Raw genomic sequence first — 22,391 nt, 5'->3', positions numbered from 1 at the left:
CCCTTGCCTTTGGCAATGTTCCTAGGACGATGTTGCTGTGGCTGAGGTCGAAGAGGTTGCTGCCTGTGTTCTCCTCAAGGATTTTGAAGGATTCCTTTCTCACACTGAGGTCCTTCATCCATTTTGAGTCTACTTTCGTGTGTGGTGTAAGGAAATAGTCCAATTTCATTTTTCTGCATGTGGCCATCCAATTTTCCCAACACCATTTATTGAAGAGGCTGTCCTTTTTCCATTGGACATTCTTTCCTGCTTTGTCAAAGATTAGTTGACCATAGAGTTGAGGGTCTATTTCTGGGCTCTCTATTCTGTTCCATTGATCTATGTGTCTGTTTTTGTGCCAGTACCATGCTGTCTTGATGATGATGACTTTGTAATAGAGCTTGAAGTCCGGAACTGTGATGCCACCAACGTTGGCTTTCTTTTTCAATATCCCTTTGGCTATTCGAGGTCTTTTCTAGTTCCATATAAATTTTAGGATTATTTGTTCCATTTCTTTGAAAAAGATGGATGGTACTTTGATAGGACTTGCATTAAATGTGTAGGTGCTTTAGGTAGTAGACATTTTCACAATATTTATTCTTCCAATCCAGGAGCATGGAACATTTTTCCATTTCTTTATGTTTTCCTCAATTTCTTTCATGAGTACTTTATAGTTTTCTGAGTATAGATTCTTAGCCTCTTTGGTTAGGTTTATTTCTAGGTATCTTATAGTTTTGGGTGCAATTGTAAATGGTATTGACTCCTTAATTTCTCTTTCTTCTGTCTTGTTGTTGGTGTAGAGAAATGCAGCTGATTTCTGTGCATTGATTTTATATCCTGACACTTTACTGAATTCCTGTACAAGTTCTAGCAGTTTTGGAGTGGAGTTTTTGGGTTTTCCACATATAATATCATATCATCTGCAAAGAGTGATAGTTTGACTTCTTCTTTGCTGATTTGGATGCCTTTAATTTCCTTTTGTTGTCTGACTGCTGAGGCTAGGACTTCTAGTACTATGTTGAATAGCAGTGGTGATAATGGACACCCCTGCCATGTTCCTGACCTTAGCGGAAAAGCTTTCAGTTTTTCTCCATTGAGAATGATATTTGCGGTGGGTTATTCATAGATGGCTTTGATGATATTGAGGTATGTGCCCACTACCCCTGTACTTTGAAGAGTTTTGATCAGGAAGGGATGCTGTACTTTGTCAAATGCTTTTTCAGCATCTGTTGAGAGTATCATATGGTTCTTGTTCTTTCTTTTATTAATGTGTTGTATCACATTGATTGATTTGCGGATGTTGAACCAACCTTGCAGCCCTGGAATAAATCCCACTTGGTCGTGGTGAATAATCCTTTTAATGTACTGTTGAATCCTATTGGCTTGTATTTTAATGAGAATTGTCGCATCTGTGTTCATCAAGGATATTGGTCTGTAGTTCTCTTTTTTGATGGGATCCTTGTCTGGTTTGGGGATCAAGGTGATGCTGGCCTCATAAAATGAGTTTGGAAGTTTTCCTTCCATTTCTATATTTTGGAACATTTTCAGGAGAATAGGAATTGTTTCTTCTTTAAATGTTTGGTAGAATTCCCCCGGGAAGCCGTCTGGCCCTGGGTTTTTGTTTGTTTGGAGATTTTTGATGACTGTTTCAATCTCCTTACTGGTTATGGGTCTGTTTAGGCTTTCTATTTCTTCCTGGTTCAGTTGTGGTAGTTTATATGTCTCTAGGAATGCATCCATTTCTTTCAGATTGTCAAATTTGTTGGCGTAGAGTTGCTCATAGTATGTTCTGATAATTGTCTGTATTTCTTTGGTGTTAGTTGTGATCTCTCCTCTTTCATTCATGATGTTATTAGTTTGGGTCCTTTCTCTTTTCTTTTTGATAAGTCTGGCCAGGGGTTTATCAATATTATTAATTTTTTCAAAGAACCAGCTCCTAGTTTTGTTGATTTGTTCTATTGTTTTTTTGGTTTCTATTTCATTGATTTCTGCTCTGATGTTCATGATTTCTCTTCTCCTGCTGGGTTTAGGGTTTCTTTCTTGTTCTTTTTCCAGCTCCTTTAGGTGTAGGGTTAGGTTGAGTACCTGAGACCTTTTTTGTTTCATGAGAAAGGCTTGAACCACTATGTATTTTCCTCTCAGGACTGCCTTTGTTGTGTCCCACAGATTTTGAACCATTGTGTTTTCTTTATCATTTGTTTCCAAGAATTTTTTCAATTCTTCTTTAATTACCCGGTTGACCCATTCATTCTTTAGAAGGATGCTGTTTAGTCTCCATGTATTTGGGTTCTTTCCAAATTTCCTCTTGTGATTGAGTTCTAGCTTCAGAGCATTGTGGTCTGAAAATATGCAGGGAATGATCCCAATCTTATGATACTGTTCGAGGCCTGATTTAGGACTGAGGATGTGATCTATTCTGAAGAATGTTCCATGTGCACTAGAGAAGAATGTGTATTCTGTTGCTTTGGGATGAAATGTTCTGAATATATCTGTGATGTCCATTTGGTCCAGTGTGTCATGTAAGGCCTTTATTTCCTTGTTGATCTTTTGCTTGGATGATCTGTCCATTTCAGTGAGGGGGGTGTTAATGTCCCCTACTATTATTGTATTATTGTTGATGTGTTTATTTGATTTTGTTATTAATTGGTTTATATAGTTGGCTGCTCTCACGTTGGGGGCATAGATATTTAAAATTGTTAGATCTTCTTGTTGGACATATCCTTTGAGTATGATATAGTGTCCTTCCTCATCTCTTATTATAGTCTTTGGCTTAAAATCTAATTGATCTGATATAAGGATTGCCACTCCTGCTTTCTTCTGATGTCCATTAGCATGGTAAATTCTTTTCCACCCCCTCACTTTAAATCTGGAGGTGTCTTCGGGCTTAAAATGAGTTTCTTGTAGGCAACATATAGATGGATTTTGTTTTTTTATCCATTCTGATACCCTGTGTCTTTTGATTGGGGCATTTAGCCTATTAACATTCAGGATAACTATTGAGAGATATGAATTTAATGCCATTGTATTGCCTGTAAGTTGACTTTTACTGTATATTGTCTCTGTTCCTTTCTGATCTACTACTTTTAGTCTCTCTCTTTTCTAAGAGGTCCCCTTTCAATATTTCCTGTAGGTCTGGTTTGGTGTTTGTGAATTCTTTCAGTTTTTGTTTGTCCTGGAAGCTTTTAATCTCTCCTTCTATTTTCAATGGTAGCCTAGCTGGATATAGTATTCTTGGCTGCATGTTTTTCTAATTTAGTGCTCTGAATATATCATGCCAGCTCTTTCTGGCCTGCCAGGTGTCTGTGGATAAGTCCACTGCCAATCTAATATTTTTACCATTATATATTACAGACTTCTTTTCCTGGGCCGCTTTCAGGATTTTCTTTTTGTCACTAAGACTTGTAAATTTTACTATTAGGTGACAGGGTGTGGGCCTATTCTTATTAATTTTGAGGGGCGTTCTCTGAACCTCCTGAATTTTGATGCTCGTTCCCTTTGCCATATTGGGGCAATTCTTCCCAATAATTCTCTCCAGTATTCCTTCTGCTCCCCTCTCTCTTTCTTCTTCTTCTGGAATCCCAATTATTCTAATGTTGTTTTGTCTTATGGTGTCACTTATCTCTCGAATTCTCCCCTCATGGTCCAGTAGCTGTTTGTCCCTCTTTTGCTCAGCTTCTTTATCCTCTGTCATTTGGTCTTCTATATTGCTAATTTTTTCTTCTGCCTCATTTATCCTAGCAGTGAGATCGTCCATTTTTTATTGCACCTCATTAATAGCTTTTTTGATTTCAACTTGGTTAGATTTGAGTTCTTTTATTTCTCCAGAAAGGGCTTTTATATCTCCAGAAAGGGTTTCTCTCATATCTTCCATGCCTTTTTTTAGCCCAGCTAGAACCTTGAGAATTGCCATTCTGAGCTCTAGATCTGACATATTACCAATGTCTGTATGATTAGGTCCCTAGCCTTTAGTACTGCCTCTTGTTCTATTTTTTGTGGTGAATTTTTCTGCCTTTTCATTTTGTCCAGATAAGAGTATATGAAGGAGCAAGTAAAATACTAAAAGGGTAGCAACAACTCCAGGAAAATATGCTTTAACCAAATCAGAAGAGATCCCAAATCGTGAGGGGGGAGAAAGGGGGCAAAAAGAGGTTCAGAAAGAAAAAAGAAGAAAAGCAAAGAAACAATTAAAAAAGATAACAAATAAATAAAAAATATTAAAAAATAAAAAAAAAATATATATATTAGATAAACTAGTTAAAAAACGTTAGAAACAAGAAAAGGGTAAAAGTTAATAATTTAGCAGAAGAGAGGAAAAAAAATTGAAAAAGAAAAAAATTAAATTAACTGGAAGACTAAAGAATCATGGGGAGAAAGCCGTGAGTTCTGTGCTTTGCTTTCTTCTCATCTGGAATTCCGCTGCTCTCCTTGGTATTGAAACTGCACTCCTTTGTAGGTGAACTTGGTCTTGGCTGGATTTCTTGTTGATCTTCTGGGGGATGGGCCTGGTGTAGTGATTCTCAAGTGTCTTTGCCCCAGGCAGAATGGCACCATCCTTACCAGGGGCTGGGCTGAGTAATCCGCTCGGGTTCGATTTCGGGAGCTTTAGTCCCGTGAGCGCTTTCTGTAGAGTTCCGGAGGACGGGAATGAAAATGGCGGCCTCCTGGTCTCCAGCCTGGAGGAGCCGAGAGCCCGGGGCCCCACTCCTCAGTACACCCTCAGAGAATAGCTCCCAATTACTTCCGTCTCCCTGGCCTCTGGGTGTGCTCCGAGCTCACTGAGCCCGCAACCGGTTCAAGGTAACCCTGAGCTGAGAGCTCACTCCTTGGCTCTATCTCTGTGGCCAGCTTCCCCGTTCTAATACCTGCAAGCTCTGCAACACTCAGACACCCCCGATCCTTCTGTCGCCCTGCAGGACCTGAGGCCACACTGACCCCACGTGAGCTTCACCCCGTTTAGCCTCTGAGCGATGTCCCTCAGCTGAACAGACTTTTAAAAGTCCTGATTTTGTGCTCCGTTGCTCCTCTGCTTGCTGGGAGCTGGCCCCTCCCTCCATGGTCTATCTTCCTATTGCTTTGGATTCACTTCTCTGCCAGTCCCACTTTTCAGAAAGTGTTGATTTTCTGTTTCTAGAATTGCTGTTCTTCTCTTCGATCTCCCGTTGGATTTGTAGGTGTTTGCAATCTTTAGATAAGCTATCTAGCTGATGTCCTGCTAGCTGAAGTAGTCTCAGCCTGCTACTTCTCTGCCATCTTGACTCCTCTCCTCTCTTTGATCTTTAATAAGGTGTCATGCATTAGAGTCTGCTTTGTGTGATATTAACATAGTTTTAAAATCTTTCTTTTAGTGTTGTCCAGTAATTCTTTTATTATTCTTTTTAACTTTATGAATTTTAATATTAAAAGTATGTCAATTATATGTAATATTTATTTGAGTTTAGTTTCTTTAAAGTATTTTAATCTTCATTTTTAATTATAATTTTAATTCATTTGCTTGATGTATTTATTTATATATTGGTGTTTAAGTCTACCTACTTTCAATGTTTCCTATTTCTTCTACATGTTCATGCACCTTGTTTTCCCAAGTCTTTGTCTATTTTTCTTCTTTGTGTTTACTTAAGTTTGATTTTGTGTGTGTGTGTTTACTAAACTTGACACTCATTAGCTTGTTAGTTACACATTCTTAGACTATTTTTTACTATTACAATATTCCTTGAAATGTTAACATCTACTCTAGACATTATCACACTCCTTTTTGGCTGATTAAAGTCAAATATAAATTAATTTTTTACCATTTTTGAGACACTCCAGTGACCTTTAAGCACTAGGTTTTTTAAACTGAAAATACTTTATTTCTTTTATACCGTCAGTATCCATTGAGGTTTGCCTATTGCTATTCCACATATATTTGCTTTTCCAAATATTTTTCCTACATCTCTGTGTTTCCTTATTTTATCAGTTTCATCCACCTGAAGAACTCCCTTTAGAAGACGTTGAGTAAAACATATGGGTGATGAGGGTATCTGATCAGAAAGGAATATAGCACTCTTTCATAGATGCAGATGAGGGATAACTTATATGTCTAATATAAATCAGACAAATGTCTATGTCTTTGTCTAATTCCTTCCAGTTGAGAATCTGCAGCGTCCATGTGACTTTCAGGGTAAGCGTGCTCTTAGACCTCGCCTCACTTTCGACTCTACGGTATTCTCCTGTCTTAGAATTTTGATCTCAGTTCCTAACACTCACTGATTATTAAATTTCTAGATCTTTATTTTGGGTTCATAGAATGAGACACACGTTGCTTTCTTTCTGGCAATCTACTTGACTTCTCCATGGCCAAAACTGCCTCATAGGGACAAGATTAACCGCAGATTAATCTGGTTAAACTCAGACTCATGAGTCTGGAAGTTTTAGGAAATGATGTTTATTAGTTGATCTATGTTGAAAAAAATTTACTCCCTTAATAATACGTACATCTCAAAACCATGTAAAGTACAAAACATTTTTATTTCTGTTTTATGCTGAACAACATATACTATTAGTTTTCCACGAAAATACTAAACTATGTTGCTGAATTATAAAATCAAGACTCTTTAAAATGTTTTTGATATTGAACTTCAAATCTATTAATGTATACACATTGTAGATAATGATGAAAAACTACTGACAATAGTTCAATGTGCTTTAGCTGCACTATTCAACCACAACAATCCTTTGAGTAAAAAAGCACTTCATGTTCTCAGCATAAGTTCTTTGTGACTGAGAATGTGCTTTTTCTGCATCTGAACAGCCTGAATTGAATTTTATTTTGAGTTTTGTACCTGCTTCAAAGATTGTTGGCACACAGATAAAGCTTCATTAAAAAACATGGAGGTTGTAAATGCCACGAAGATGTTATTTTTCTACTGTGGAAATAGATGTCTGTAAATGACAGATGATTATTGACTCATTGGTGGAAAAATGCACAAAAAGTATCAAGAACTAACTGACATCTCAACTCATACATGTCTTACATTTAGCAAAGAAATCTCAAATAGTACATACTTTTCAACTGGAGCTCTTAACAATGGAATTGATAGTGTCACCACACCCATGCTTCTCTCCATTCTGAGTCTGAGACTGGTCTCATAAATATGTCCCTTACCAACTCTGACTCCCTCCCACATACTTTAACTGAAAACAGGTAAAATGATACTTTATAAAGCATTATACTCGAAAGAAAAAAAAAAAAAAAACCTGTCCTCTTAACAAGTTTATCTGATGGAGGAAAACCCAATGCAACTTGCTGCAAAATACACTTTTATCTCACTTAGTTCATCAGAGATGAGAAACAGCCACCTTTTGCCTAATCAAAAGCTTAAATCTGTTCACAGGCTTTACAGCCCAGCACTGTACTATTGTATATTGATTGTGCCGGAGGGCACCTCCTTGTGGAGAACAATTGATTTTTCTTTGTTAGCAAAGCGATTTTAATAGTCTTTCTACAGGCTGTCATGTTTCCAGGCCCCAGAAACAAGATGCACCTGTTACTAGAACTTAGTGATCAATCGCTCAACCCACGGAAAATGTGTCTGTCTGCTACGCTAAAACACCTCCACAGCAATTACTCAGAAGGTGATTTTAACTCGTTTTGATAAATATGCTTCCTGGGAGTCTCAGGTGGGTTATCTTAAGCAATTTTACCTCCGAGCCTGAAGTTAGGTGTTTTGTTAAATTGCCATTAAGACAGAGTGGTTACAAGAACAGATTTTTGCTGTTTCATGTTACTTTTATAGTTTCGTGCCAAACTTCCTTGCCAAAGGAACTAGCCCAAAGTAAAGGTCACTGCTTTGAAGAGTGAGTGATGATAATAACTATATTTGTATTGCCCTTGATATTTGAAGACGGCTCTTCTGGCTAATTGTGTGGCATGACTAAAAAGTCAAAGGTAGGATCAGTAGCTTAAATCTGGCACAATTGCCGTCTGTTCTCCTTGACCAGTGGTGACTACTGTTTCCTTAATATTATACAAAGTGTACCTTATTTATTTTTTTTCTTCTTTGTGAATCTGGCTGACAAGCTTTCTTTATGAGTGTATGGAGGCCTTTCTGTGATCTCTAGTCATGCTAAGCTCTTCCCATCTCCTAGCAAGTTTTTAAAAATATGTCGGCACTTTAGGCTTGTAGCTGCCCTTTATAGCCATAGTATTAGCTGCTGCCGCCGAGGTGATAGTATGTACTAACTAATCTTTCAGTCAATTTCTTCAAGGCAGCACCAGTTACAGGTCATGCCTCATAGATGAGGAAATCTGAGAGAGACTTATGAGAGGTTAAGTAACATCGCCCAGTGATACACGTACATAAGTGACAAAAATCAGTATTTGAACATAGTCAATCCTCTTAACGATGGTATTCTGCCATCTCTGTCTCTCAGCATTACGGTGTCACGTGGGTTCCAGAAGATGCAGAGCCCTTGCGGGACCCTGGCCACATAAAAATCCTTTTCGCCTCTAGGGGACAGAAGCCTCTTCGTCAACTCGGCAGACATTTTTGGGAGGTCTGCTACGCGTCAAACAGCATGATCGACTTTGGGGTTTGAGTAGAAATGGAGAAAAACACAATCTCTATTTCAAGAAATTTGTCATAAAGTGGGTGGAGGAAATTAGCGCAAAGGGGCTTAGCAGGGGAAAACACTCTCTCAGCCAGGGTGGAGAAATGTTTCCTGGAAGATACTGCTTCTGCATAAGGCCTGGAAACAAAAATGGGGTTGTTAGTGGGTTTAACTGTGTGTCTCCCGCCCCTCCCCCCAAATGTATATGTTTAAGTAACTAATTCCCAGTGCCTCAGAGTGTGGCCTTCTTTGAAAATAGGGTTCTTGCAGATGTAGCCAAGTTCAGATGAGGTCTTTGGGATGTGCCCTCATCCAATATGATTGGTGTCTTTATAGAAAGAGGGAAACTTGGACACAGCACAGGGAGAATGCCGTGTAGAGATTGGATTTGTGCTGCCACAGCTGAGGATTGTGAAAGATCGCCCGCTAGGAGAGAGGCTCCAACAGATTCTCCCTGACCACCCGCAGGAAAATAACAGCCCTTTCACGTACCCTTCTGGAAATGCGCTAAACTCGGTTTTGGACTTGTAGCTTCCAGGACTGTGAGATAATACTGTTCTGTTGTGTAAGCCCCCCCAGTCTGTGGTACTTCATTGGGGCAGCTCTGGGAAACTAATACGAGGGCTCTGATAAAATAATAGGAAGAGATAAAGAGATGCTTTGTGTGTTTGTTTTGGTTGTAAGTGAAGGAAAAAGGAATGCAAAATTTGAGGGTTAGGAAATATTTGTGTGAGGAAGCAGTGAGGGTCCTCTAGATGTTTTTTGAGTGAATAGAGTGGCTTCAGGAAAACTGGTCATATAGCTAGAAAGACAAAGGGCAGGTTTAGCTCGCCCTGAAAGTTTTTGCAGGTGAGAAAGAAGGTGCCTGATTTGAGAAGAGAATTGAAAATTGGGCTTTCTTTAAAGATGGGACCAACTCTAACCCTTATATTTGCAGATGTGGGAAGAGGCCCCAGTCATTTAGCCTGAGTGATTAGAACTAGTAATAATGTTACAATGTGTCAGATCAAGGAAGAAACATTTCAGAAATGCTCTTTCTTTCCATCTGTTCAGGCCTCTGGTAGGTAGAAAAAAAATTCTAGAGGGTGAATCAGCCGACTTCAATGTAAGGGTCAGCTCTGCAAAAAATTCTATAACCAGTCAGGAAATTTCTCCCCGTTTCTCTCACTTTCTCTCTCCCCTCCTCCTCCTCCTTCTCTCTCTCTCTCTCTTATTTTCCTTTCTTTCTCTCCTTTCTTTGAGAGAAAGTGATGGTTACATTCCTTTTGGCTCTCACCCAAGTCTCTTTGAGGAATGTGGTGGGTTTACTTTCACTTTAGATTGTTTGTTTCATCTGTATGTCTTTCTCCCTGCCTTTATACTGCATTAACACAAATCAGCTTTTGAATCACATTGAACTCTTAAGAGTCTGCCCACCCAGTGCTAATCCTCTCATCATTTGAAGTGTTCGTAGAATTTATGTGGCGTCCGCAGAAACACAGATGCTATAGGTATAAATAAATGTGTTGCCATCACAGCTGTGTATGGGAAATAGGGGCCGCAAATGGGAAAAAAAAAAAAAAGTCACAGATTTAAAGAAAAAAAATAAAAAGGTGGCTTAGAAATAAAATGGAAAGAGGAGCTGGGCCAGAACAGGTGTCAGAAAAGATCAGGGCAAATGTAAGCTAGCCGCGTACAGGCAATGAACAGGTGCAGGCAAAGAGGTGCAAAAATTAATGATTTATGATGGAAAACTCACATCCAATGTCTGTTTCGAGCTCTGTCACCAAAGGGACTAGTCTCACTAAGTGAAACAAATCAGTGCTGATTACGAACATCTATCAGTTTCATAATGGTTAAGAATCAAAGAAGAGAAAGACCTAGTTTGGACTTAAATGCCGTTTTTATATGACATGTTTTCATGGCTGAGCAATCATTTGCTGCAGCAGTTAAAAGAAGGCAGGGATTGGCCAACTATAGCCTGTGGGTCAAATCTGGCTGATTCCAGTTTTTGGAATAAGCTTTTATTGGAACTCAGCCATGTCTGTTTGTATACATACTGTCCATGGCTGCTTTTACATTATGATGATAGAGTTAAATTGTTGCAACAGGGACCATAAAACTCTCGAAACAGAAAGTATTTACTACCTGAACTATTACAGACAAAAAAAAAAAAAAGGGGGGGGGTTTTAAAATGCATCTTAGAAAACTCAGTACTGGAAATCCTATTGCTTGGATTAAAATAGCTCCTTTTCTGTGTACTGATTTGGAGGTCTTGGACTACACATGGCCAGTGTTCAAACTCAAGTTTTTCTCATGTATCAAATGGGCCTAATACTAAATCTCCACTAGCATCGTTGCCAGGAAAAATGAAATGTGTGAAGCATTATCAGTAGCGCTGTTCCTACTTTTCAGATCTAAATAACCTATTGTGCTGTTCCTTCTCTGTTGGTGTCCTGAAGAGACTACTGCTGTTTCTGTTACCGTGCTGAGACGGTCCTGGATACATTTGTGACCGCCCAGCACAGCAGAGTTCCTCACCATTCCAGAGCTTCACTAGTTTGAACAATTTAGTCTAGAATGCCTTGTGTCACCGTTTTTGTTTTTGTTTTGTTTTTGTTTTTTTAAATCAAAACAAGTATTTTTATTTATTAAAAAAAAAAAAAAGGATTTGTTAAGGGGCACCTGGGTGGTTCGGATGGTTAAGTGTCTGCCTTTGGCTCAGGTCATGATCTTGGGGTCTCGGGATTGAGTCCTGCATTGGACTCACTGCTCAGTGGGGATCCTGCTTTTCCCTCTTCTCCCTGCTTGTGGTCTCTCTTGCTATCTCTGTCTTTCTCTCTCTCTCTCTCAATCTCTCAAAGTCTTTAAAAAAAAATAATTATTTATTTAAGAGAAAGAGAAAACACAAGCTTGGGGAAGGGCAGGGGGATAGGGGGAGAGAATCCTTAAGCAGACTCCCTCTGAGTGCAGAGTCCAACACGATCTCAATCCCAGGTCCCCAAGACTACATTCTGAAGAGAAATCAACAGTCAGATGCTTAACTAACTGATTGTGCAGGCATCCCAAAATTATTCATTTAATTTAGGTTTTGTCTTTTTATTAGCATATAATGTATTACTTGCCCCAGGGGTACAGGGCTGTGAATCATCAGTCTTACATAATTCACAGCACTCACCATAGCACATACCCTCTCCAATGTCAATCACCCAGCCACCTTATCCCTGCCCCCTGCTCAGCAGCCCTCTGTTTCCTCAAATTAAGAGTCTCATGGTTTGTCTCCCTCCCTGGTCCCATTCTGTTTAATTTTTTTCCCTCCTTGTCCCCTTGGGCCCCCCCCTGCCTTGCCTCTCAAATTTCTCATATCAGAGAGATGATATGATAATTGTTTTTCTCTGATTGACTTATTTCGCTTAGCCTAATGCCTTCTAGTTCCATTCCCATTTTTGCAAATGGCAAGGTTTTCTTTTTCATTGTTTATTTTTTTGGTAGCTACATAGTATTCCATTATATATACATATAATATCTTCTTTATCCGTTTGTCTCTTGATGGACATCTAGGTTCTTCTATAGTTTGGCTATTGTAGACATTGCTGCTAAACATTTGGGTGCACATGCCTCTTCAGATCACTACATCTGTATCTTTAGGGTAAATACCCAGTAGTGCCATTGCTGGGTTGTAAGGTAGCTCTATTTTCAACTTTTTGAGGAACCTCCATGCTGTTTTCCAGAGTGGCTGCGCCAGCTTGCATTCCCACCAACAGTGTAGGAGGGCTCCCCTTTCTCCACATCCTCTCGAACATCTGTCATTTCCTGACTTGTTGATTTTAGCCATTTTGACTGGTGTGAGGTGATATCTCATTGTGGTTTTGATTTGTATTTCCCTGATGAAAAGTGATGTGGAGCACTTTTTCATGAGTCTGTTGGCCATCTGGATGTCTTCTTTGCAGAAATGTCTGTTCATGTCCTCTAACCATTTCTTAATTGGATTATTTGTTCTTTGGGTGTTGAGTTTGATAAGTTCTTTATAGATTTTGGATACTTGCCTTTTATCTGATAGGTCATTTGTGAATATCTTCTCCCATTCTGTTGGTTGTCTTTTGGTTTTGTTGACTGTTTCCTCTGCTGTACAAAAGCTTTTGATCTTGATAAAATCCCAATAGTTCATTTTTGCCCTTGCATCCCTGCCTTTGGCGATGTTCCTAGGAAGAAGTTGCTGTGGCTAAGGTCGAAGAGGTTGCTGCCTGTGTTCTCCTCAAGGATTTTGATGGATTCTTATCTCCCATTGAGGTCTTTCATCCATTTTGAGTGTATTTTTGAGTGTGGTATAAGGAAATGGTCCAGTTTCATTTCTCTGCATGTGGCTGTCCAATTTTCCCGACACCATTTGTTGAAGAGACTGTCTTTTTTTCCATTGGACATTCTTTCCTGCTTTGTCAAAGATTAGTTGACTATAGAGTTGAGGGTCTATTTTTGGGCTTTCTATTCCATTGATCTATGTGTATGTTTTTGTGCCAGTACCATACTGTCTTGATGATGACAGCTTTATAATAGAGTTTGAAGTCTGGTATTATGATGCCACCAACTTTGGTTTTCTTTTCCAACATTCCTCTGACTATTCAGAGTCTTTTCTGGTTCCATATAAATTTTAGGATTGTTTGCTTCATTTCTTTGAAAAAAAAAAAAAAAGATGGTATTTTGGCAGGGATTGCATTAAATGAGTAGATTGCTATAGGTGGCATAGACATTTTCACAATATTTGTTCTTCCAGTTCATAAGCATGGAATGTTTTCCCTTTCTTTCTATCTTCCTCACTTTCTTTCATGAGTACTTTATAGTTTTCTGACAGCTTGTTTGCCTCATTGGTTAGGTTTATTCTAAGGTTTCTTATGGTTTTGGGTGCAGTTATATATGGGATCAACTCCTTAATTTCTCTTTCTTCTGTCTTGCTGTTGGTATATAGAAATGCAACTGATTTCTGTGCATTGTTTTAATATCCTGACACTTTACTAAATTCCTGTATGAGTTCTAGCAGTTTTGGAGTGGAGTCTTTTGGGTTTTCCACATAAAGTATCATATCATCTGCAAAGAGTGAGAGATTGACTTCTTCTTTGCCAATTCAGATGCCTTTTATTTCCTTTTGTTGTCTGATTGCTGAGGCTAGGACTTCCAGTACTATGTTGAATAGCAGTGGTGATAGTGGAAAGCCCTGCCATGTTCCTGATCCTAGGGGAAAAGCACTCAGTATTTTCCCATTGATAATGATATTCACTGTGGATTTTTCATAGATGGCTTTGATGATATTGAGCTCTATACCCTCTATCCCTACACTCTGAAGAGTTTTGTTCAAGAAAATATGCTGTACTTAGTCAAATGCTTTTTCAGCATCTATTGAGAGTATCTTATGGCTCTTGTTCTTTCTTTGATTAATATATAGTATCTCATTGATTGATATGCAGATGTTGAACCAACCTTGCAGCCGGGGAATAAATCCCACTTGGTCGTGGTGAATAATCCTTTTAATGTACTGTTGGATCCTTTTGGCTAGTAATTTGGTGAGAATTTCTGCATCTGGGGCACCTGAGTGGCTCCGTGAGTTAAACTTCTGCCTTCCGCTCAGGTCATGATCTCAGGGTCCTGGGATTGAGCCTCGCATCTGGCTCTTTGCTCAGCAGGGAGCCTACTTTCCTCTCTCTCTCTGCCTGCTGCTCTGTCTACTTGTGATTTCTCTGTCAAATAAATAAATAAAAATTTAAAAAAAAAGAATTTCTGCATCTATGTTCATCAAGGATATTGGTCTGTAATTCTCCTTTTTGATGGGGTCCTTTTCTGGTTTGGGGATCAAAGTAATACTTGCCTCATAAAATGAGTTTTGAAGTCTTCCTTCCATTTCTATTTTTTGGAACAGTTTCAGGAGAATAGGTATTAATTCTTCTTTAAATGTTTGGTAGAGGGGCGCCTGGGTGGCTCAGTGGGTTAAGCCTCTGCCTTCAGCTCAGGTCATGATCTCAGGGTCCTGGTATCGAGCCCTGCATTGGGCTCTCTGCTTGGTGGGGAGCCTGCTTCCTCCTCCTCTCTCTCTCTGCCTGCCTCTCTGCCTACTTGTGATCTCTCTCTGTCTATCAAATAAATAAATAAAATCTTAAAAAAAAAAATGTTCGGTAGAATTCCCCTGGGAAGCTGTCTGGTCCTGAGCTCTTGTTTGTTGGGAGGTTTTTGATGACTGCTTCAATGTCCTTACTGGTTATGGGTCTGTTCAGGTTTTCTATTTCTTCCTGGTTCAGGTTTAGTAATTTATAGGTCTCTAGGAATGCATCCATTTCTTCCAGATTGTCAAATTTACTGGTTTATTGTTGCCCATAATATGTTAGAATTTTTTATATTTCGGGAGCCTGGGTGGCTCAATAGGTTAAAGCCTTTGCCTTCAGCTCAGGTCATGATCCCAGGGTCCTGGGATTGAGCCCCACATCAGGCTCTCTACTCAGTAGGGAGCCTGCTTCCTCCTCTCTCTGTCTGCCTCTCTGCCTACTTGTGATCCCTGTCTGTCAAATAAATAAATAAAATCTTAAAAAGGAAAAAAAATAGTTTGTATTTCTTTGGTGTTGGTTGTGATCTCTCCTCTTTCATTCATGATTTTATTAATTTGGATCTTTCTCTTTTCTTTTTGATAAGTCTGGCCAGGAGTTTATCAATCTTATTAATTCTTTCAAAGAACCAACTCCTAGGTTCATTTATTTGTTCTACTGGATTTTTTTGGTTTCTTTTTCATTGATTTTTGCTCTAATCTTTTTTATTTCCCTTCTCCTGCTGGGTTTAGGCTTTATTTGCTGTTATTTCTCCAGATCCTTTAGTTGTAGTGTTAGATTGTGTACTTAAGATCTTTCTTATTTCTTGAGAAAGGCTTGTAATGCTATATACTTTCCTTTCAGGACTGCTATTACTGCATCCCAAAGATTTTGAACAGTTGTGCTTTCATTTTCATTTGTTTCCATACACTTTTAAAAATTCTTCTTTAATTTCCTGACTTACCCATTCATTCTTTAGTAGGATGCTCTTTAGCTTCCATGTATTTGAGTTCTTTCCAACTTTCCTCTTGTGGTTGAGTTCCAGTTTCAAAGCATTGTGGTCTGAAAATATTCAGGGAATGATCCCAATCTTTTGGTACTGGTTGACCCAGGATGTGATCTATTCTGGAGAATGTTCCATGTTCACTAGAGAAGAATGTATATTCTGTTGCTTTGGGATGGAATGTTCTGAATATATCTGTGATGTCTATCTGCTCCAGTGTGTCATCTAAGGCCTTTATTTCCTTGTTGATCTTTTGCTTAGATGATCTGTTAATTTCAGTGAGAGGGGTGTTAAAGTTCTTCTTATTATTGTATTATTGTTGACATGTTTCTTTGATTTTGTTATTAATTGGTTTATATAATTGGCTGCTTTCATGTTAGGGGCAAAGATATTTAAACTTGTTAGCTTTTCTTGTTGGACAGACCATTTAAGTATGATATAGTGTCCTTCCTCATTTCTTATTATAGTCTTTGGCTTAATCTAATTTATTTGATGTAAGGATTGCCACCCCAGCTTTCTTTTGATAACCATTAGCATGGCAAATTGTTTTCTACCCTCACACTTTAAATCTGGTGGTGTCTTTGGGTCTAAAATGAGTTTCTTGTAGCAGCAAATAGATGGGTCTTGTTTTTTATCCATTCTGATAGATATAGGCATTTAGCCCACTTACATTCAGGGAAACTATTGAAAGATACGAATTTAGTGCCATTGTAAGGTTACTGTTACTATATATTGTCTGTGTTCCTTTCTGGTCTGCTCCTTTTAGGCTCTCTCTTTGCTTAGAGGACCCCTTTCAATATTTGCTATATGGCTGGTTTGGTGTTGGCAACTTCTTTTAGTTTTTGCTTGTCCTGGAATCTTTTCATCTCTCCTTCTTTTTTCAATGACAGCCCAGCTGGATATTGTATTCTTGGCTGCGTATTTTTCTTGTTTAGTGCTCTGAATATATTATGCCAGTCCTTTTTGGCCTGCCAGGTCTCTGTGGATAGGTCTGTTGACAATCTAATATTCCTACCATTGTATGCTACAGACTTATTGTCCTGAGCTGCTTCCAGGATTTTCTCTTTGTCATTGAGACTTGTAAGTTTTACTATTAGATGGTGGGATGTGGGCCTATTTTTACTGATTTTGAGGGAGGTTGTCTGTGCCTCCTGGATTTTGATGCTTGTACCCTTCACCAAATTAGGGAAATTCTTTGCTTAATTAGCTCCAATATAGCTTCTGTGCCCCCCTTCTTCTTCTGGGATCCTGATTATTCTAATATTATTTTGTGTTATGGTATCACTTATCTCTCAGATTCTCCCCTCGTGGTCCAGCAGTTGTTCATCTGTCTTTTTCTCAGCTTCTTTATTCTCCATCATTTGGTCTCCTATATCACTAGTTCTCTCTTCTGCCTCATTTATCTTAGCAGTAAAAGCCTACATTTTAAAAAATATATTTTATTTATTTATTTGAGAGAGAGAGAGAATGAGAGAAAGAGCATGAGAGGAGAGCGCTCAGCTAGAGAAGCAGACTCCCTGCTGAGCAGGGAGCCCAATGTGGGACTCGATCCTGGGACTCCAGGATCATGACCTGGGTTGAAGGCAGTCGCTTAACCAACTGAGCCACCCAGGTATCCAAGAGCCTCCGTTTTTAATTGTACCTTGTTAATAGCTTTTTTGATTTCAACTTGGTTAGATTTTAGTTCTTTAATTTCTACAGAAAGGGATTTTATTCCTCCAGAAAGGGATTCTCTAGTATCATCCATGCCTTTTTTGAGCCTAGCTAGCACCTTGATAATCATCCTTCTGAACTCTAGATCTGATATTTTACTGATGTCTGTCTTGATTAGGTCCCTAACCATCGGTACTGCATTTTGTTCTTTCTTTTGAGGTGAGTTTTTCTGCCTTTTCATTTTATCCAGATAATAATAGATGAATGAGAGAACAAAATACTAATAGGGTAGCAACAACCCTAGAAAAATATACACTAACCAAATCAGAAGAGACCCAAAACTGGGGGGCGGGGGGGGGTAATAGAAGAAAGGGGGGAAAAAAAAGAAAATATATATATATATATATATATTAGACTGGTGAATAGAACAGAGCCACCCACTTGATTTTGGGTGTATTTTGGTCTATTAGAAGAAACTACCTCCCAAAATTTTAAAGAAAGGAAAACATATATATATATATATGTTTAACATGATGAAGGAATGGAATATGACTGTAATGATAAAAATTTAAAAAGATTCTTAAAAAGGAATTGATAAGTTGGTTGAAAAAAGAATTTTTTAAAAAAGGAAAGAATTTGATCAGGCTGGAACAAAGTCATGAGCTTGATTTAGAGTATATTTTGATTAGAAAAACTGTATCCCAAAATTTTAAAGGAAAAAAACCCTATATGTATACAAAAAACAAGGTTAAATACAATTAAGGGATAAAATATGACTATAACAATGAAAGTTTAAAAAGATTTTTAAAAAGGTATTGATAAGATAAAATAGTTAAAAACGTTAAAATAGGAAAGAAGAAAAAAATAGAATAAGAAAAAATTTAAAAAATTTACCTTTGAACAACTAAAGGGTCATAGGAAAAACCCCACGAATTCTGGGTGTTGCTTTCCCCTATCTCTGTAGTTCCGCAGTTGTCATTGATTGGTAAACTTGGTCTTGGCTGGATCTTCTTGCTGATCTTCTGAGGGAGGAGCTTGTTTCAGTGATTCTTAAATGTTTTTGCCTGAGGTGGAATTACACTGCCCTTGCCAGGGGCCAGGCTAAGTAATCTGCTTGGGTTCATTCTTGGGAACTTTTTTCCCCTGAACGTTTTCTGTACAGCTTGGGAGGAGGAGAATGAAGATGGTGGCCTCCCAATCTCCAGCCTGGAGGAGTCAAGAGTGTACCTCCTAGTGCACCCTCGGAGTCTCCCTGGTCTCTGGCTGCACTCTGAGCTCACCCAGCCCATGACTGGTCATTTCTATATCTGATGAATAGCCCTGTTTGGAATTTCCAAACCCTGCAGATTCCTGCAGCCTGCTCTTGCCCTGCCCCCCACTCTCCAAGGAAGAAGGAAGGAGTGTCTCCAGATCTGCCACTTATGGGCTCCTTGCTCAAAAAGCCGTGGCCTGACTATGCCTTGGATCATGGTTTAAAGTAACCCTGAGATGAAAGCCCCCTACTTGGTTCCATATTTGCAGCCAGCTTCCCCCACTCTGATACCTGGGGGCTCTGACACACTCAGGCACCCCCAGTCTTTCTGTGACCTCGTGAGTCCTGAAACAACACTGTCCCTGCAAGGGCTCCACCTTGGGCTTAGCCTCTGGAGCAATGTCCCTCAGTGGAGCAGACTTCTAAAAGTTAGGATTTTGTGCTCAGCTTCTCTACTGCTTGCTGGGAGCTGGCCCCTCCCCCTCCCGTCTAACCTCCCATCTGTGGCATTGGATTCACTTCTCTGCATGTCCTACCTTCCAGAAAGTGGTCACTTTTCTGTTTCTAGAATTGCTGCTCTGCTCTTCGAACTCCTGTTGAGTTTTAGGTGTTCAGAACAGTTTAGTAACTATCTAGCTGAACTCCTGGGATGCAATGATATTGCCATTTTGTTTTAAAATTTGTTAGAGGCATACCAAAATAATGCAAGTCATGCTCTAGGGTGTTAAAGTTTTTCAGAGAAATTGTCCTTTTGGGTTTTAAAAAATTTATTATTTTTTTTAGTTTTTCTTTGAGTATAGTTGACACATAGTGTTACATTGATTTCAAGTATGTAACATAATGATTCAACAAAGAAGGAAACTGAACTGTTTTCTAACACTATATGCAAAAATTAACTCAAAACGTCCTTTTGATTTTGACTCAGAGTCTTCTCTCTCCATTCGGACCCACCTAGAAATTCATGGTACTAAGCTAGTGACAGTTTGGCACGAGAGTATGCTCAGAATAATTTTTCCCTTCTTCAAATAAGCATGTAGTATGTAAGCAAGTTGGTTATTGATAGCTCTCTCTTCCCTTGGGATGACTTCATGTCACAGAAGCTTCCCACTTCTCCAGCAAGTAGCCTTTAGTTCTTTTTGTCGTTTTCACAGATGTTACCAGAATATCTGATCTCTAACACATGACACAGTGAGGGCTAACACTGGTGACTCCTCTGTCCCCTCCTTATTATTTTATTATTTAAATTCTTTTTACATTTTCTGTTTTTATTGAGAAATAGTTGACATCTGATTTAAGGTATACAGCATGATGGTTTGATTTACATATACCGTGAAACGATAAGCCCGATAGGTTTAGCAAGCATCCATCTGCTCATATAGAAACAATAAGAAGAAAAGAAAGAAGAAAAAATAGTTGCTGTTGTTTTTTTTCTCCTTGTGATGAGAACAGCTAGGTTTTATTCTCAACAACTTTGCTATATACCATATAGCGTTGTTAAGTACTGCTGTCATGTTGTACATTACATCCCTAGGACTTACTTATACCTGGAATTTTGTACCTTTTGACCACCTTCCTCAAATTCCCTCTCTCTCTCTGATAATTACAAATCTTCTTTTTCTATGAGTTTGCTTTTTGTATTTGTTTTAGGGTCTACACATTTGTGAGATCATACACTGTTTTTCAGTGTTTTTCACTTAGCATAATGCTTTCAAGTCCATCTGTGTTGTTGCAAATGATTGGATTTCCTCATTTTTTATGGCTGAATAATATTGCATTGTATACATTTACCATAAACTTCTTTGCCCATTTATCCATTGGTGGATACTTAGGTTGTTTCCAGGTCTTGGCTATTGTAAATCACGCTGCTATAAACACGAGGTGCAGATTTCTCTTTGGCAATATATTTCATTTCTTTGGATATATTCCTAGAAATGGAATTGCTGGACAATATGGTTTTTCTATTTGGAATTTTTTTGAGAGTCCTACATACTGTTTTCCATAGTGGCTATACCAATTTACAATTCCACTGACAGTGCAGAAGGATTCCTTTTTGTCCATATTCGTGTCAGTATTTGTTATTTTTTGTCTTTTTGATGATGGCCATTCTAAAATGCATGTGGTGATATCTCACTATGTGGATTTTTAATTAAAGCATAATTAATCTATAATGTTATTTTAGTTTCATGTGTACACCATTATCTTGTGGTTTAATTTGTATTTCCCTAATGACTAGTGACATTGATCATCTTTTCATATGCCTGTTGGTCTTTTGTATATCTTCTTTGGAAAAATATCTATCCAGTTCCTTTAACTTTTTAAAATTGGGTTGTTGTTATTTTTGAGTTGTAGGAGTTCTTTTCATATTTGGGATATTAATGCCTTAACAAATATTTTTTCCACTCCCTAGTTTGTTTTTTCATTTTGTTGATGGTTTATTTTGCTGTGCAGAAGCTTTTTTGTTTGATATATTCCCACTTGCTTATTTTTTATTTGATTGCTTATGCTTTAGGTGTTGTATCTAAAAATCATTACCAAGATCCATGTTAAGGAGCTTTATTCCTATGTTTTCTTCTAGAATTTTCATGGTTTCATGACTTGCATTTAAGTTTTTAATTCAAGTTAATTTTTGTGGTTGGTTTAAGACATGTGTCCAGTTTTATTCTTTTAAGATCCAGTTACTCCAACACCATTACTGAAGAGACTGTTTACTCTATTGAGTATTCTTAGCTACCTTGTCAAATATTGGTTAATTATTTATGATTAGGTTTGTTTCCAGGCTCTTCATTCAGTTTCATTGATCTGTTTGTATGCTTTTGTGCCAGTACCATACTGTTTTAAATACTATAACTTTATAATAGGGCTTGAAATCAGGGAGTATGATGCTTCCTGCTTTGCTCTTATTTCTCAGGATTTCTTTGACTATTTGAGATCTTTTGTGGTTCCATATAAATTTTAGGAATATTTTTTTTTCCTCTGTAAAAAATACCTTTAGAATCCTGAGAGGGGTCACATTGGATCTATAATTGGCTTTTAGTAGTATTTGCATCTTAACGATACTGATTCTAATCCAAGAACTCAGGATACCTTTCCATTTATTTGTGTCCTCTTCAATTTCTTTTATCAATGTCTTTAAGTTTTCAGAGTAGAGATCTTTCACCTCCTTTGTTAAATTAATTCCTAAGTATTTCATTGTATTTTTAATGCTATTGTAAATATAATTGATTTCTATTTTAGAAAAATTTTTGATAGTAATAGTAAAAACACTATTGATATTATTAAATAGAAATACTACCATAGGTTAATTTTGTGTTCTTCAACTTTACTGAATTCATTGATTAGATCTAATAGTTTTTTGGTTGAATATTTAGAATTTTTTATATATAAAACCAAGTCATCTGCAGATAGAGACAATTTTACTTCTTACTTTTCAATTCTGCTCTGATACCTTTTATTTCTTTTTCTTGCCCAATTGTTCTGCTAGGATTTCCATTACTATGTTGAATAGGAGTAGTGAGAGTGGGTACCCTTTTCTAGTTCTGGATCTTAGAAGATAAAAACTTTCAACCTTTTACAACTGAGTATGGTGTTTACTGTATACTTGTCATATATGGCCTTTATTTTGTTGAGATATGCTTCTTTTATGCCTAACTTGTTAAGAGGTGTCTTTTTTTTTATTGGTTAATCATGAATGGATATTGAGTTTTGTCCCTTCTAACTATTTAATCCTTAAAAAACTTTTAAGGTATTGCCATTATTCAACTTATACATTGAAAAAACTAAATCTTACTAGGAAGATTAAATAAATTCACAGAGGTCATACATAGGGCTAGAAGGAGGCTTTGAAATAAAAACTTTTCCATTCCAAAGCCTA

This window comes from Mustela putorius, unplaced genomic scaffold (genome assembly GCF_011764305.1).
Source record: "Mustela putorius furo isolate JIRA1106 unplaced genomic scaffold, ASM1176430v1.1 tig00003845_pilon_pilon_pilon, whole genome shotgun sequence".
Classification (NCBI taxonomy): domain Eukaryota; kingdom Metazoa; phylum Chordata; class Mammalia; order Carnivora; family Mustelidae; genus Mustela; species Mustela putorius.
Note: the sequence above shows the minus strand (reverse complement) of the source record.